Below are 17,203 nucleotides of genomic sequence, written 5' to 3'. Positions count from 1 at the left end.
TATCCCTAATTTCCCTTGTTAGCCACGGTTGAGTCACCTTTTTTGTTTTATTTTTATGCCAAACTGGGATGAACAAATTCTGTAGTTCATCCATTCGGTCTTTGAATGTTTGCCATTGCCTATCCACCGTCAACCCTTTGAGTGACATTCCCCAATCAATCCTACCCAACTCACTCCTCAGACCATCGTAGCTTCCTTTATTTAAATTGAGCACCTTATTCTCTGTGTTAACTACTTTATTCTCCATCTTAATGAAGAATTCGATCATATTATGATCGCTCCGACCCAAGGGGCCTCGTACAACAAGATTGCTAATTAATCCTTTCTCGTTACATAATACCCAGTCTAAGATGACGTGATCTCTGGTTGGTTCCTCGACATATTGGTCCAGGAAACCATCCCGTAAACATGCCAGGACTGTTTGGAGGTCTATATACCACTCCCACTAACGTTTTCTTCCCCTTAGTATTTCTCAATTCTACCCATACAGATTCCACATCATCAGAGCTAATATCCTTCATTACAATTGTGTTAATCCCTTCTTTAACCAGTAATGCTACCCCACCTCCCTTTCCTTTTTGCCTATCTTTCCTGAATATCGAATACCCCTGGATGTTGAGTTCCCAGCCTTGGCCATCCTTGAGCCATGTTTCCGTAATCCCAACCAAATCATATTCGTTTACCTCTATTTGCGCAGCCAATTCATCCACCTTATTACGAATGCTCCTTGCATTAAGACACAAAGCCTTCAGGCTTGTTTTTTTAACACTCTTAGACCTTTTAGAATTATTATTTACTGTGGCCATGTTTGATTTAAACCCTTGATTTCTCTGACTGCCACTTTTGTTTTTCTCCTTCCTATCTTTTGCTTTTACCCTTGTTTTCCTTTCCTCTGTCTCCCTGCTCAGGTTCCCAACCCCCTGCCATTTTAGTTTAAACCCTTCCCCAGAGCACTAGCAAACACTCCCCCTGGGACATCAGTTCCAGCCCTGCCCAGGTGCAAACTGTCCGGTTTGAACTGGTCCCACCTCCCCCAGAACCGGTTCCAATGTCCCAGGAACTTGAATCCCTCCCCCTTGCACCATTCCTCTAGCCACGCATTCATCTAAAATATCCTTCTATTTCAACTCTGACTAGCACGTGGCACTGGTAGCAATCCTGAGATTACTACCTTTGAGGTCCTATTTTTTAATTTACCTCCTAACTCCCTATATTCCACTTTTAGGACCTCATCCTGCTTTTTACCTATATCGTTGGTGCCTATATGCACCACAACAACTGGCTGTTCACCCTCCCCTTCCAAGATGTTCTGCAGCTGCTCTGAGACATCCTTGACCCTTGCACCAGGGAGGCAACACACCATCCTGGAGTCTCATATGCGGCCGCAGAAACGCCTATCTATTCCCCTTACAATAGAATCCCCTATTACTATAGCTCTCCCACTCTTTTTCCTCCCGTCCTGTGCAGCAGAGCCACCCCTGGCGCCAGGAAGTTGGCTGCTGCTGCTTTCCTCTGATAAGCCATCACTCCCAACAGCACTCAAAGTGTTGTATCTGTTTGAGAGGGGGATGTCCACAGGGGACCCCTGCACTACCTGCCTGCGCCTAGTACTCCGCCTGTTGGTCACCCATTCCCTTTCTTCCTGTCCAACCTCTACCTGCGGTGTGTCCAACTCTGTAAACATGCTATTCACGATGTCCTGAGCATTGCGAACGCTCCAGTATGCATCCAATTGCAGCTCCAGTGCCGCAATGTGGTCTGTCAGTAGCTGCAGCTGGATGCACTTCCTGCACATGTAGTTGTCAGGGACACAGGAAGTGTCCCTGAGTTCCCACATATCGCAGGAGGAGCATACCACGTGGCCGGGCTGTGTTGCCATGACTTACCCTTTAATTAATTGAATTTAAATTAAATCAATCAATCCCACTAATTACACTACAGTTGAATGGTTTACCAACAGTCCCTGCTACACCAGAGAGACCTTAGTAAGTATAAACCACGGAGTTAAATTTTAAAAAAGAGAAATACTCACCAACCAATCACTTACCTGCTTCCTGGTGACGTCACACTTTGATTACTTGATACCTCTCTCCCCCGCTGCTGAATTGGTCGGGCCTCGTTCACTGCCGCCGCTCCTCGCTCCTCACCCTGATGGTCTCTGCCTCAACCTCCCCCTGTAGCAAAGCATTCGGTGCTCCAAAAACTCTCGACATTAACTTTGTACCAAACTCTCTCCTCATTCTTTAAGTAACAATTTTAAATTGATGACTGCCCTCGGCACTGACTCCCCAATCAGAAGAGAGTACTGTATAAACTTAGACATACAAACCTACAGGCTCCAGGTTCAATCCCACTCTGTACTGAGTTAGCCAACCTCAGCCATGGTCGAGGTACTACTATTGGTCTTCAGTGCTCTTGCATTGGTGAGGAAAACATTGGCTAAGGTTTCCCCTTCTGATTGTTTCCCTACTGAAAGTGCACGTGTGGACATTGAGTGATGACTGGATGGCGTCAACTTTGACCTTTGGGCCATCGACCGGGGAAGAGAGCTGGTCGGCCGCCCATTCCAACGGTGAAGAGGCCCTGCCATTTTGAGGCTCCTGCCATTTTTTGGGGCGGCTGCCAGCAAGATAAGTTGTGGGTCGGGATACCGGAGGGCGGGGGTCCCGGAGCGAAAGTGGCCAGATTATTTTTGTGGGCCCTGGAAGTACACTCCTGATTCTCTGAGGCCCACAAAAATAATTCCAAACTTACCTTTGGTCGGGCCTCTTTGGTTTCATCGCCCGTGGAAATGGTCGGAGTGTGCAGGGAGCAGGCTGTGACCAGTTTCAACCTAAAATGGCAATTGGGGTCCTATTTACGTCATAGAACCCCTGTTTCCATATTAAAAGGGGCCTAAAGCTTTGGACAGCCGGTGGTAGACCCCTTTCAAAATGAAGCCGTCTGCATCGCCGGTGTTAACGGGGTGGGAAAGCTACTGATCCCATTTTGAGGCAGTTATGTGTCATTGATACCAAGCGAAGGCAGTGTAAATACAGAGTGGTCACGTGCACGCGATACTGGATTGTGCCAGTGGATCTGTACCTCAGTCAATCCTTCAGCAGAAGACCGAAGGGAAGAAAAGTTGCCGAGAAAAGAGGAAAGAATGAAAGACGCTACATTGCTCCTGTGTTTCCTGTGAGTAATAAATGTTGCATACAAGTCTCATAGTTTGTCTGCAAGGAGAATGCTACAAATTCAAATTCACCCAGTACTAGCTCTGGGATTATAAAGGCTAAATTCAGGATAGTTCTGGAATATTCCACCAAATCACATCACGTCCTGGGAATATGAAGATAACAGCTGTCAGTAACAACAGCAGTTGGAATTGCCTGAAGTACAATGACAAAAAGTGGGTGAACATTGTGACCTTCTTCTACACACTGCTAATAATTAATGAATTCTGCCAATGCCCTGAATTAATGATGTAGAATATCTGTCTGTACAGTTTAGCCATGGCTGAAGAAAATATTACCATCATTCAATTGCGTAAGAAGTCCAGATGGACAATTCTTACAGAACAGAAGGAGGCAATTCAGCCCATCGTGCCTGTGCCGGCTCTTTGAAAGAGCTATCGAATTAGTCCCACTCCCCTGCTCTTTCCCCATAGCCCAGTAATTTTTCCTTTTCAAGTATTTATCCAATTCCCTTTTGAAAGTTACTATTGAATCTGCTTCCACTACACTTCCAGGCAGTGCATTCCAGATCACAACAACTCTATTACCAGCAATGAAGTTAATTGTTTGGCTCATTACTCTTGGTTAAAGACATTAATCCCGCCATATTGGCCCTAAACCAATGTGCATCGCAGGAATTGAGAGAAAATAGTATGGCCAGCAGCGCTGCTCCTATTATAGTCAGTGACAACACTCCTGGCCTGAACCTGCAAAATCGTCATTAGATTGGCTCGGAAAGGCAAAATGTTCAGCAATGTTCTGGGGCAGTACAAGGTTTGGGACTTCAGTAGGCACAAGTAACACACCTTGCGGCAAATCTTAACTCAATGCCGGGCGGTGAACTCGGCCTTTGTCGATCAGCTTCCTGTTATACACTCCGTCCGATTTCTCTCGTCATTGAAGTCAATGAAAAGGAAAATCGGGTGCTGTGTATAACAGTCAGCTGACCAGCAATGCCGAGTTTATTGCCTGCCAATGAAAGGCCAAATCTACCCCTGTGTGGCATGGCACAATGAACAGACAGAAACAACATTTGGACTATTCTAAAGAAAATTGGAACCATTTTGTCATCTGTGCAGTACAGAGGGAGTGTTGCACTGTTGGAGGTGCTGTCTTTCGGATGAGACATTAAACCGAGGCCTCATCTGCCCTCTCAGATGGATGTAAAAGATCCCATACCTCTATTTCAAAGAGGAGCAGAGGAGTTCTCCCTGGTTCCTGGCCAATATTTATTCCTCAATCAACATCACTGAAACAGATGATCTGGTCATTGCTGTGCGCAAATTGACTGCATCGTTTCCTACAACAGCGACTACACTTCATTGGCTGTAAAGCGCTTTGTGACATCCTGAGTTTGTGAAAGGCGCTATATAAATGCAAGTTTTTGCTTTTTCTCTTTTTAGATTTGATGTAATTCCTGCAAGCCTGCACTTTGTACAGTTAAGAAAGTCTTTCAAAGTTAACATACACGATGGATGGAACCAATCACTAACAAGCAATTTCTTACAACCTTTCATTTTTGTGAGCTAAACTTGTTCACTGTGATCAGTGCAGCTAAATGCCTGCATTCTGTTCAAGAGTCACAAATCTGACATATACAGTTGACCATGTAGAGAATTGTTGTGATGTATGGAATTTTTAAGGTTCATTATCATTGAGTAAAATGCAATCATAGAGTATTCTTCTGCAAAGTATGAATTTTTAAATTATTTATAGATTTCTTAAAAGGGCAATAATCAATATTACATTAAATGGAAATTACATTTTACCATGCTATTTGATGTACCTATTTTGTGGTAATGAGGATAAGAGGGACCAACAGATAACTGGTGGCAAATTGGTCCAAATGTTTCAAACAGAAGCTGCCGCACAATGGCCATCCCCTATGGACAAGCCCTGCGAATACACGGTCTGCTCAGACGAGGAGGAACGCGATGGACACCTACAGACGCTGAAAAATGCCCTCGTAAGAACGGGATATGACGCTCGACTCGTCGATCGACAGTTCCGACGGGCCACAGCGAAAAATCGCATAGACCTCCTCAGAAGACAAACACGGGACACGACCAGCAGAGTACCCTTCGTCGTCCAGTACTTCCCCGGAGCGGAGAAACTACGCCATGTTCTTCGCAGCCTTCAACATGTCATCGATGACGACGAACACCTCGCTAAGGCCATCCCCACGCCTCCACTACTCGCCTTCAAACAGCCGCCTAACCTCAAACAGACCATCGCTCACAGCAAATTACCCAGCTTTCAGGAGAACAGCGACCACGACACCACACAACCCTGCCACGGCAACCTCTGCAAGACATGCCAGATCATCAACACAGATACCATCATCACACGTGAGGACACCACCCATCAGGTACATGGTACATACTCACGTGACTCGGCCAACGTTGTCTACCTCATACGTTGCAGGAAAGGATGCCCCGGAGCATGGTACATTGGCGAGACCATGCAGACACTGCGACAACGGATGAACGGACACCGCACAACAATTGCCAGGCAGGAGTGTTCCCTCCCAGTCGGGGAACACTTCAGCAGTCAAGGACATTCAGCCTCCGATCTTCGGGTAAGCATTCTCCAAGGCGGCCTTCGAGACACACGACAACGCAAAATCGTCGAGCAGAAACTGATAGCCAAGTTCCGCACCCATGAGGACAGCCTCAACCGGGATCTTGGGTTCATGTCACACTACATGTAACCCCACATGACGTAGAGTCATCCAGACTCGAGTCGTCGTTGGCTTGTTCTCTCTACACAGATGTGGCCGGACCTGCAGTGATTTCCAGCATTTTTTGTTTTTCATACAGACCCCAGCATCTGCAACATTTGACCCCTTGTGACCCCACCTCATTGTTCTTTGATGTAATGTTTTCCTGACTGACCTGTTTGGACACCATCCACACCTTTGATTGCTGTGATTATCTCTCTGCCGAGGTGTGATAAAGGGCAGTTAGAAAGATTACCTGTAATCATCTGGCAGTGTTCTCTGACTATATATGCTGTGCCTATATACATCTCTTCACTTCACCTGACGAAGGAGCAGCGCTCCGAAAGCTTGTGATTTCAAATAAAGCTGTTGGACTATAACCTGGTGTTGTGCGACTTCTCACATTTGTCCACCCCAGTCCAACACCGGCATCTCCACATCATCCAATTATATAGGGCCTTGGTGAGACCACACCTGGAGTACTGTGTACAATTTTGGTCTCCTTACCCAAGACAGGATATACTTGCCATAGAGGGAGTGCAACGAAGGTTCACGAGATTGATTCCTGGGATGGCAGGACTGTCGTATGAGAAGAGATTGAGTAAACTAGGCCTGTATTCTCTTGAATTCAGAAGAATGAGAGGGGATCTCATTGAAGCATACAAAATTATTACAGGGCTTGATGGGATGGATGCTGGGAGAATGATTCCCTTAGCTGAGGAGTCTAGAACCAGGGGTCACAGCCTCAGGATAAAGGGTAGGCCATTCAGGACTGAGATGAGAAGACATGTCTTCACACAGAGGGTGGTGAATCTTTGGAATTCTCTACCCCAGAGGGCTGTGGAGGCTCAGTCATTGGTTATATTCAAAGCCGAAGTCGATAGCTTTCTGACTAGTAAGGGCATCAAGGGATATGGCGACAGGGCCGGTGAATGGAGTTAAGGCAGAAGATCAGCCATGATCTCATTGAATGGCGGAGCAGGCTTGAAGGGCCAAATGGCCTACTCCTGCTCCTATTTCTTATGTACTTATGAAACTAATATTGAATCAGGGGCTCACCAAAAGTAACACAAGCAAAATAACAGTAATGAAGAAAATAATGGCATTAAAGAGTGACAAATCCCCAGGACCAGATAGTTTCCATCCCAGGGTTTCAAAGGAAGTAGGTGAGCACATTGCAGATGTCCTAACTATAATCTTCCAAAGTTCTCTCGATTCAGGAAACATTCCTTTAGATTGGAAAATTGCGCATGTCACTCCAATATTTAAGAAAGGTGAGAGAGGGAAACCAGGGAATTATAGACCAGCTAGCCAAACATCTGTTGTGGGGAAATTACTAGAGTCTATAATTAAGGATAGGGTGACTGAGCACCTCGAAAATTTTCAGCTGATCAGAGAGAGCCAGCATGGATTGGTAAAGGGTAGGTCATGCCTGATGAACCTGACTGAAATTTTTGGAGAGGTGACTAAAGTAGTGGACAGGGGAATGTCTATGGCTGGACAGTATCAGCTGTGGCTCAGTTGGCAGCACCCTTGCCTCTGAATCAGAAGGTTGTGGGTTCAAGTTCCACTCCAGGGACTTAAGCACAAAAATCTAGGCTGACACTCCAGTGTGCAGTACTGAGGGAGTGCAGCGGTGTCAGGTGTTGTCTTTCGGGCGAGTCGTTAAACCGAGGCCCTGTCTGCTCTCTCAGGTGGATGTAAAAGATCCCACAGCCCTATTTCGAAGAGCAGAGGAGTTATCCTTGGTGTCCTGGCCAATATTTACCCTCAATCAACATCACAAAAACAGATTATCTGGTCATTACATTGTTGTTTACAGGAGCTTGCTGTGTGCAAATTGCTGTGTTTCCTACATTACAACAGTGACTAGACTTCAAAAAATACTCTGTAAAGCGCTTTGGGATGTCTGGTGGTTGTGAAAGGTGTTATATTAATGCAAGTCTTTCTTTTTTTTCTATTTATATGGACTTCCAGAAGGCATTTGATAAAGTTCCTCATCAGAGACTGTTCGCTGAAGCCCATGGAATTGAAGGCAAGCAAGCAATTAGAAATGCAAATGGCATATTGGTCTTTATTGCAAGGGAGCTGGAGTACAAGAGTAAGGAAGTCTTACTACAATTGTACAGGGTTATGGGGATTGGGCGGGAAAGTGGAGTTGAGATCAAAGATCAGTCATGATTTTGATCTTATTGAATGGCGGAGCAGGCTCGAGGGGCCGTATGGTTGTCTACTGCTCCTAATTCTTATGTTAATTTAGTGACCTGGTTAGGAAATTGGCTGAGTGGCAGGAGACAGAGAGTAGGGATAATGTACAGTACTCTAATTGGCAGGATGTGACTAGTGGTGTCCTGCAAGGATCTATGTTGGGGCCTAAACTATTCACCATATTTATTAATGACTTAAATGATGGGATAGAAAGCCACATATCCAAGTTTGCCGATGACACAAAGATAGGCAGCATTGTAAGCAGTGTAGATGGAAGCATAAAATTACAAAGATATTAATAAATTAAGCGAATGTGCAAAACTGTGGCAAATGGATTTCAGTGTAGGTAAATGTGAGGTCGTCCACTTTGGACCTGAAAAGGATAGAACAGAGTACTTTCTAAATGGTGAAAAGCTGGAAACAGTGGATGTCCAAGAGACTTGGGGGGTCCAAGTACATAGATCATTAAAATGCCCTGGAGAGGTACAGAAAATAATCAAAAAGGCCAATGGAATGCTGGCATTTATATCTGGAGGACTAGAATAAAAAGGGATAGAACTTATGCTACAGCTATAAAAAAAAAACCCTGGTTAGACCACACCTGGAGTACTGTGAGCAGTCCTGGGTACCACACCTTTGGAAGGATATATTGGCCTTGGAAGGAGTGTAGCATAGATTTACCAGAATGATATCTGGACTCCAAGGGTTAAATTATGAGGAGATAGTGCACGAACTAGGGTTGTATTCCCCGGAATTTAGAAGGTTAAGGGGTGATTTGATCGATGTTTTCAAGATATTAAGGGGAACCGATAGGGTAGATAGAGAGAAACTATTTCTGCGGTTGGGGAGTCTAGGAATAGGGGACATAGACTAAAAATTAGAATCATGCCTTTTCAGAGTGAAGTTAGGAAATACTTCTACACCCAAAGGGCAGCAGAAGTTTGGAACTCCCTTATGCAAATGGCAGTTGATACTAGATCAATTGTTAATTTTAAATCGGAGATTGATAGATTTTTGTTAACTAAAGAAATTAAGGAATATGGGCCAAAGGCGGGTATATGGAGTTAGGTCACAGATCAGCCATGATCTCACTGAATGGCGGAACAGGCTCGAAGGGCTAAATGACCTACTCCTGTTTATATGTTCCTATGTTACTAAATGCTTACAGATGATTCAATTACACAGGTTTCGATCAACAACTTACATTTATATAGCACCTTTAACGTTGTAAAACAGCCCAATGCGCTTCACAAGAGCGTTCTTAGACAAAAGTTGGCACCGAGCCAAAGAAGGAGATATTAGGATAGGTGCCCAAATGCTTGGCCAAAGAGGTAAGTGTTAACGAGGGTCTTAAAGAAGAAGAGAGAGGTAGAGAGGCAGAGGGGCTTAGGGAGGGAATTTCAGAGCTTAGGCCTAGGCAGCTGAAAGCACAGCTGTCAATGGTGGAGCAAAGGAAATCGGGCATTCACAAGAGGCCAGAATTGGGGAAATACAGAGTTCCTGGAGCGTTGTAGAGCTGGCGGAGGTTACAGAGATCAGGAGATGCGAGGTCACGAAGGGATTTGAATTACCACATGTGAACAGTAGCATAGTGGTTATGTTACTAGACTAGTAATCCAGAGGGCTGGACTAATGATCCGGAGATATGAGTTCAAATCCCACCACAACAGCTGTGGAATTTAAATTCAGTTAATTAAATAAATCTGGTGACCATGTAATTGTTGTAAAAACCCATCTGGTTCACTAATTTCCTTTAGGGAAGGAAATCTGCCGTCCTTACCTGCTCTGGCCTATATGTGACTCCAGACCCACAGCAATGTGGTTGACTCTTACCTACCCTCCGAAGCCACTCAGTTGTCAAGAAGACGGCTCACCACCACCTTCTCAAGGGTAATTAGGGATGGGCAATAAATGCTGGCCTCGCCAGCGATGCCCACACACTGTGAAACAATTAAAAAAACATGAACTTGTACCTGTCCACCATCTGCTGGCACTGTTACCTTCTGGCAGATTGGTAACAATATCTTGCACTGTTGCCATCTTATGCCAGCTGCAACAGACAGTAAAGCTCACACTGCAATCTGTCCTTTGTAAAATCTAAGGGGGAAAAATTCAGTATCGCCCCGTTTGGGGCGCCATTATCGGCCGTGCGCAAAGTTTAGCGCCTGGCGCTAATTATCACCTCCGACGGCAAACTTGGCTTTTATCGCCCCGGAGGTGATTGGAGCTCTAAATCAGGCACTACACACCTGTCTTAAGGCGCTAACGCCGAGGAGCGAGGCACTAACTCACAGCGCTGGCGAAGCTCATGTGATGTCAGTCAGCAATGGAACACAGACACACTGGCACCGGCCAATTCTTAAAGGGGAGTTCTGATGAATGGTCATCGACCTGAAACGTTAACTCTGTTTCTCTCTTCACAGATGCTGCTTGACCTGCTGAATTTCTCCAGCATTTTCTGTTTTTATCTTAAAGGGGAGGATTGATCTTGGTCTCCATCCACATCCTGTTCATTGCAGCCTTGAATCTCAGCCTGGAGAGACCTGTACATCAAATCTGCTGGGAAAGAACAATGGAGAGACCCAGGGAAAGAGCTCAGAGTGCAGCCCCCACAGTCTCTTCTAAATAGATACAAGGAAGGGCAAATCAAAATGAACCTGCAAAGTGCTGCTTGTATTGATTTCTTTGTGGGTTCAATGACGAGACATTTATGAAAGAGAATGTCTTTTAATCTAAAGTCTGTTCAACTCTTTTTAACAGCATTACAGGAGACACCATGCTAGGGATCCATCTAAAAGCGAAACTAAAACTAAACTGCTTGTCTCTGTCACATGCCCTCTGCTGGTCAGGCACAAGCAATCAATCAGGCAAATATGCTGGTAAGGCATCATAATCAAACAGGCAAATACCATCACTATTTGCTGATATCATTACATCTCCCTTTCTTAAAACAAAAGTATTTTACTTTTATCTAACAACATGTTTTCTTTGTATTACTCTGCATTTTAACTGTAACACTTAATGAACTTACATTATCATTATCATTATCAAGGTTTTTTAACCTTGTTTTGTGTGTTCACATGAAATATGTAAATACACTAGAACTTGAAGAAAGAATAAGATAACATTACTTCCTTCTATAACAATAGTCCTTAAATTTGCTCAATGAGTCTCTCAGGAGGCTTCACGTGTCTTGAGGATTTTCAGATTGATTGTCCTTGAATCTGAGTTGTTGCCTCAGATGATGATTTCTCAGCTGTGTGATCAGGTTGTTCAACAGTATCAGTCTTTTGACCTGTGTGATCAGGTTGTTCAACAGTATCAGTCTTTTGACTTGCTGTGGCTGGTCCCATGAGAAGATCTCGACGATTTCTTCTCAGAACAGCACCCTCATCTGTCTGAATGGTGTATGATCTTGGTTGAACTTCACTCAGGACAGTTCCCTTCTGAGTCCATATGTTTGTTTTGTCTTTGAATCTTACTTGGTCACCAGTGTGGAGTTCAGGTAGGTTTTGTGTTCCTCTATCATAGTAGTACTTTTGCATTTCTTTCTGTTGTTCTTTCAACTTCCTCACTTTCTCCCCCTCTTTTGTTTTCAGGAGGTTCTCCGGGATGGGTAGGTTTGACCTTAGCAGACGTCCCATAAGGAGTTGGGCTGGTGACATACCACACTCGAGCGGCGTTGTGCGGTATACAAGCATGCTCTGGTAGAAGTCAGTTCCACTGTCTTTTGCCTTGTACATCAGTCTTTTCACTGTCTGGACCGATTTTTCCACTAGTCCATTGGACTGTGGAAAGTGAGGACTTGACGTTGTGTGAACAAAGTCCCACTCTTTGGCAAAGTGTCGGAAACTTGCATTGTGAAACTGGGGTCCGTTGTCTGTGAAGACCTCGCTTGCCACGCCATGTCTGGAGAATATGGCTTTCATACATGTTATCACAGCATCTGCAGTGGTGGTGTACAGTCTACAAACCTCTGGATACAGGGAGTAATAGTCTGTGACTACAAGATAGTCCTTCCCTTGACATACGAATAGGTCAGCGCCTACCTTCTGGTAAGGTCTGTCTGGCGCTGGGTGTGGCTTTAGTGGTTCTACCGGATTGCTTGCTCAATATTTCAGGCATATTGTGCAGTTTGACACCTCATTTGTCACATCTTGGTTGATTCGTGGCCACTCCATCACCTCTCGTGCTCTTTTCTTACACTTTTCGATTCCCAGATGTCCTCCATGGATCCTTTTTAGCATCTCTTTTCTCAGACTCTTTGGGATAACTATTTTACTTCCTTTGTAGATGATGTCTTCGACCACTGATAGTTCCGCCCTGCAGTTCCAGTACTCTGCCATGTCAGGTGAGCAGTCTTGCTTCATGTTGGGCCATCCATCCAAGATGCTTTTCCTCAGTCGTCTCATTGTTTCATCTTTGTTTGTCTCAGTCTTTATGAGCTCCATTTTTGCATCTGCTATGGGCAGTGCACTTGTGATCATGTCCACGTAGGTGTTCACTTTTTCATCCATTTTGGTGTTTGCGGGCTCACTTGGGTCTACAGCTCTGGACAACGTGTCTGCTGTATACATCAGCTTACCCGGTGTGTACGCAACATTCAGTGTATAGCGTTGCAGCCTGATCATCACTCTTTGTATTCTAAGCAGACAGCTATTTAGTGGCTTTTGGAACAATGCAATCAAGGGCTTATGGTCAGTCTCTACACTGATTGCTTGTCCTGCCACAAACTGGTGAAATCTTTCACAGGCGTATGTGATGCTGAGCAGCTCCTTTTCTATTTCAGCATATCGCGTCTCCGCGTCTGTCATTGAGCGCGATGCATATGCAATAGGTTGCCAGTAGTCATATTTTTGCAGAAGAACGGCACCGAGCCCACTCTGTGATGCATCTGATGATATCTTGATGGGTCTCGCTGGGTCATAAAACCTCAGAACTGGTTCCTCTGTGAGCAGTTTCTTTAGATCGCTCCATGACTTCTCATGCTCATGATTCCATTCCCATTCTATGTTCTTTTCAGTTAGTCTTCTCAGTGGTGCCATCTTTTCTGAGAGGTTGGATATGAATTTACCCATGTAGTTGATCATTCCATTAAACCTCTGCACGTCCTTTTTGCATTGTGGCTTTGGCATATTCTCAATGGCGGACACCTTTCTGGAATCTGGTCTGATGCCCTCACTGCTAAGGATATCTCCCACGAATGTTAGTTCTGTCACCCCGAGCTGGCATTTCTCTCTATTCAGCTTCAGGTTTGTTTTCCTTGTTGCTTCCAGCACTTTTTTCAGTCTCTCGTCATGCTCAGTTCTCGTGGTTCCCCATACTATGATGTCATCCATTGATGTATCAACTCCCTCCAGGTGCTCATAGATCATATGGATAGTTTTGTGATACACTTCAGGAGCTGAGGCAATGCCAAATGGTAACCTTAGGAATCTGTATCTGCCAAATGGACTGTTGAACGTGCACAGTCTTGAACTTGCCTCGTCCAATTTCATCTGCCAAATTCCTGATGATGCATCTAACTTGCTGAAATACTTTGCATTTGCAAACTGTGACATGATTTCCTCACGTGTAGGAAGCTTGAAGTGCTCTCTTTTTATTGCTCTGTTTAGATCTCTTGGATCCAGGCAAATTCTGAGCTTTCCATTCTTTTTGTCCACAACGACGAGGGAACTCACCCACTCAGTTGGCTCATCTATCTTCTGAATCACGTTCAGGCTTTCCATCCTGTCCAACTCTGCCTTCAGTTGCTTTTGAAGAGCAAACGGAACTTTTCTGCATGGACGTATGACCGTTGGCATACTTTTATCTACTCTGATCGTGTGTTCTCCTGGCAGGCAGCCTAGACCCTTAAATAGGTCGTTGTACTCTTTCATGAGTTCATCATAGACTATCTCTCCTTCGCGTTCCACAACGAGGACTCTCTTTACCAGGTTCAGTCTCTCACAGGCTTTTAAACCTAGTATGGCTTGCACATCCTTTGGCACCACGATTAATGCTAGCGTGTGCTCTCTGTCCTTGTGTGTCACTTTGACAATGCATCTTCCTTTCACTGGTATATTAGTACCTGAGTATCCTGTCACTTTCACTTTTATTCCATGTATCTTTGGTCTGGGTCTAATTTTCTTAAAATCAGTCTCTGATATCACATTAACTTGTGCTCCAGTATCCAATTTAAATGGAATATGTATGTCATTCACTTTTAGTGTCAACATCCAGTCTCTTTTTTCTTCTTTGTTTTCAGACACAACATCTACATTGAACTCCTCTATCTCACTTTCATCTACTGCATGGACCTTGCTTTGTTGCGCTTGGTTCTTGCAGCAACGGGCATAATGGTTGTTTTTGTTGCAACTATTGCATGTTTTACCATATGCTGGACACTTTCTTGGTGGATGCTGTGTACCGCATCGACTACATGACTTTCGATTGTCCCTTTCATTTTCGTTCGCTGGCCACGCCTCTTTTTTCACATTGGCGCTCTTTTTGTTAAATAGTTTGTGTCCGTTCTTTCTCACTGCATCCACGTTGCAGCTACTGTCACTGAACAGCTCCTTTGCCTGCGACTTCACGGTCTCTGTAGCCCTACACAGTGCTATGGCTTTTCCCAGGTCTAGATCTTGCTCTCTTAGCAGTCTTTCCCTTAGACCATTATCTGGAATACCACACATCAGTCTGTCTTTTATCAGCGAGTCTGTCAGTCCCCCAAATTCACATGTTTTGCTTCAGTTTCTCAGTTCAGTCACATACTGATCAATAGTCTCTCCCGTTTTTCGTACACATGTGAAAAATCTGTGCCTCTCAAATGTCACGTTACATTTAGGTATGCAGTAGGCCTCAAACTGTTCCATTATTTTATCTAGCTTCATTTTGTCTCCATCAGCAGCGAATGTGAAGTTATTATACACCTCCAGCGCTTCATCACCCACGACATGTAAGAACACTGACGATTTCTTTTTGTCACCTTTCTCGTCTGCTCCGATTGCTGATAAATACAACTCCAAACGTTGTTTGAACCTCCTCCAATTTTCAGCCACATTACCTGTCAACTGAAGCTTCGCCGGTGGGTGTAAACCTTCCATTTTTTCACTTCGTTAGCTATTCGCCAATGGTAAGTAACGATGTTCTCTTTTGGCTTGCTAATATGTGGAGAGCTGATTTAACTTCAGATTTTTCCTCTTCATCTCTTTCAATCACTTCTGACACCATGTATTGATTTCTTTGTGGGTTCAATGACGAGACATTTATGAAAGAGAATGTCTTTTAATCTAAAGTCTGTTCAACTCTTTTTAACAGCATTACAGGAGACACCATGCTAGGGATCCATCTAAAAGCGAAACTAAAACTAAACTGCTTGTCTCTGTCACATGCCCTCTGCTGGTCAGGCACAAGCAATCAATCAGGCAAATATGCTGGTAAGGCATCATAATCAAACAGGCAAATACCATCACTATTTGCTGATATCATTACACTGCTCAGTATGCAAAACTCCTTCACACAGTGTAGAATCTCTCCAGAAGTCTCTCTCTCTCTCGCTCAGAATGCATGGTGCAAAAATGTCACCAACAAAAAAAGGCAGGAAGCGGTCGTCTTTAAATAACGCTCCCCCAGTCCCTTCCTGACTGCAAAACGCTCCCCTCAACCTGTCGTTGCTAGCGGCAGGCGGTAAGGCAGGGGGGGTGCCACTCAATATCCAGTCCGGGGCGTTGCGCACTCGACTGACGTCACGATCTGCCAGCGCAGGAGATCATGACAGTAGTGTTTAGCGCCGCCACAAAATGTCTAGTTAATTTCGTGAGCGGCGCAAACATCGCCGCACCTGGGCGCTAGTTGGTTTGCGCCCCACTTAGCGCCATCTTAAGGTGCTAACGGGTGGTGCTACCAACTGAATTTTTCCCCCTAAATGTTGAAAGGGCAGTTGTCTTCATGGTCAGATTTGGGGATTTAACACAGGAGCCATGAGCCAAAGCTGTAATCCACGGGGTGGACGATCATTGTTAAACCTCTCTCAGTACAAAAAACAAAAAGCAAAACCCACCGCACAGATATCTGTAATTTAATCTGAAATAACAACAGAAAATGCTGGAAGCACTCAGCAGGCCAGGCAGCATCCGTGGAGAAACAGAGTTAACATTTCAGGTCTGGGACCCTTCATCAGAACTGGAAAAGGCTAGAGATGTAACAGATTTTAAGCAGGTAAAGGGGGAGGGGAGGAAGGAACAATTAATACAATAGCAAAATACTGCGGATGCAGGAAAACCGTAGTTTAATCTGTTGGCTCGCAATCTCCGCTTGTCAAAGTTCCTGTCGTAAACATCCCACCTCGTCTAGAATTGGCAAGAATGGTAATGGGTGCTGCCAACAAAACAGCCATAATATTACATTATGTATTGATTAGCAGCAGGCATCGTGATTTGAGGCCAGTGTATAATGGGCCCATGGGCACAATCCATGGAACCTAGGACTTAGTGCGAGCCAGGAGTGACAAATCGGGTTGTAAAGTTGACCCTGTGAATTTTGAGAAACTAAGGAAGTGGCCTCCTGATGAATGCAACGACAGCTTCAGAAATGCTCTTGGGTGACGGCGACTGTCAATAGCTGCTCCAGCCAGGATCTAAAAGGTATGAGTAGGATAGAGGGAGACCTAATCAACGAGATAGCAGAAGGAATGGAAAGAGGGATGGAAGTAACCCACATAGCTACCGTCTGCTTAAGGACAGTTCAAGGTAATACATCAAGAAATCTTCACCCCAACACTTGGTCCACAAATTCTACCCTTCATCAATGCCCAAGCCAGCAGCTGTGCCAAGAGAGGTAAATGCTCTACTCCTGCTCCGCCTCATACAACACATTTAGGCAACAATATAGAATCGCAGAGAGACTATGACAGGCCCCACTAACCCAGCAAATTTGAGCCAGTGTCTGCTGGGAATACGCGTTAGGGAAATTCTAACCCGCACACACCACTCTCCCCTATGCAACATGAAGACTAGTGTAACGGTTACTGCCAGCTGCACAATTCATCTCCTCACTGCTGTAGAGATCTGCACTCCCAGAA

This window comes from Somniosus microcephalus, chromosome 14, assembly GCF_052327205.1.
Source record: "Somniosus microcephalus isolate GS21.2 chromosome 14, FLI_Smic_1.0, whole genome shotgun sequence".
Taxonomy (NCBI): domain Eukaryota; kingdom Metazoa; phylum Chordata; class Chondrichthyes; order Squaliformes; family Somniosidae; genus Somniosus; species Somniosus microcephalus.
Note: the sequence above shows the minus strand (reverse complement) of the source record.